The sequence below is a fragment of the Zalophus californianus genome, chromosome 4 (assembly GCF_009762305.2).
Source record: "Zalophus californianus isolate mZalCal1 chromosome 4, mZalCal1.pri.v2, whole genome shotgun sequence".
In the NCBI taxonomy this organism is placed as follows: domain Eukaryota; kingdom Metazoa; phylum Chordata; class Mammalia; order Carnivora; family Otariidae; genus Zalophus; species Zalophus californianus.
In genome coordinates this window covers 176,201,665-176,203,113 of record NC_045598.1, presented here as the reverse complement: position 1 = coordinate 176,203,113, position 1,449 = coordinate 176,201,665, and the positions used below count along the sequence as shown (strand labels likewise).

Sequence of the window (1,449 nt, the reverse complement as noted above, 5' to 3'; positions counted from 1 at the left end):
AGGGAAAGTGTTACCTGTAAATTAACTATTTTTCTTGAATTGTGGTAAAATGCACATATAAAAATTACCATCTTAACCATTTGTAAAGGAACAGTTCAGCAGTGTTAGATATATTTACATTGCTTTGCAACAGATCTCTAGAACTTTTTCATCCTGCAAACTTGAAACTCTATACCCATTGAACATTGACTCCCTATTTCCACACCTGTCCATCCCCTGGAAACACTCTTATTTTCTGTTTCTATGAGTTTGGCTACTTTAGATACCTCATATAAATGGGATCAGACAGTATGTGTCTTTTTGTGACTGCTTAGCTCACTTAGCCTAATATCCTTAAGATGCATCCGTGTTATGGCATGTGGCAGGATTTCCATTTTTTTAAGTGAATAATATTCCACTGCATGTGTATACCGCATGTGTATACCACATTTTCTTTATCCATTCATCTGTCCATGGATATTTAGATTACTTCTACCTCTTGGCTATCATGAGTAAAGCTGCCATGAACTTGGATATATGAATATCTCTTTGAGATCCTACTTTGAATCATTTTGGATATATACCAAGAAGGGGGATTATGGGATCATATGGTACTTCTATGTTTAATTTTTGAGGAATCCCTGTAGCTATTTTCCATAGTGGCTGCACAATTTTTGATCCCCACCAACAGTGCACAAGGGTTCCAAACAACATGGGATGCTTCATGAATTTGCATGTCATTCTTGCACAGGCGCCAAGCTAGTCTTCTCTGTATTGTTCCAATTTTAGTATATGTGCTGCTGAAGCAACCACTAAGGTGAAAATTTTCAAGATAACTTTCATGACTTATTAACAAATCCCATGGGAGTGGCAGATTGCATCCCCCGAATTTATAAAAACTGCATGTTTACATAACTCGTTTCAAGAGGAATCAGATCAATGGTCGAGGAAAAGTTATGAATAGAGAGCCCTCGATGCATAGTTCCAGACCAGACCATCAACCTCATCTGGGAACTCGCTAGAAATGCAGATTCTCAGGCCCCACCCTAGCCATAAATTCTTTGGTTGGGTTCAGCAACTTGTGTTTTAAAAGTCTTCCACCAGGGAGTGCCTGGGTGGCACAGTCGGTTAAGCAGCTGACTTGATTTCAGCTCAAGTCATGATCCCCCGGTCCTGCAATCAGCCCCGTGGCGGGCTCTGGGCTCATTAGGGAGTCTGCTTGAGATTCTCTCTCTCTCTCTCTCTCCCTCTGCCTTTCCCCTCCCCTCCCACTCATGCTTGCTAGCACTCTCTCTCTCTCTAAAATAAATAAATCTTTTAAAAATAAATAAATAAAAGCCCTCTAACAGCTACTGAAACATACTAAAGTTTGAAATGCACTTTTCTGTTGTGATTTTATGGATCTTAAAAAGAATCCTCAGCGCCTGGGTGGCTCAGTCATTAAGCGTCTGCCTTTGGCTCGGGTCATGA

General features: G+C 40.4%; 1 non-coding gene across 1 annotated transcript; it reads right to left on the bottom strand.

The window, feature by feature from the left end:
* Window positions 1-685: 685 nt before the first annotated feature.
* Window positions 686-788, bottom strand: LOC113917264. Its single transcript, XR_003518183.1, has one exon. It is a non-coding gene; the product is annotated as a U6 spliceosomal RNA (small nuclear RNA).
* Between the last annotated feature and the right edge of the window lie 661 nt (window positions 789-1,449).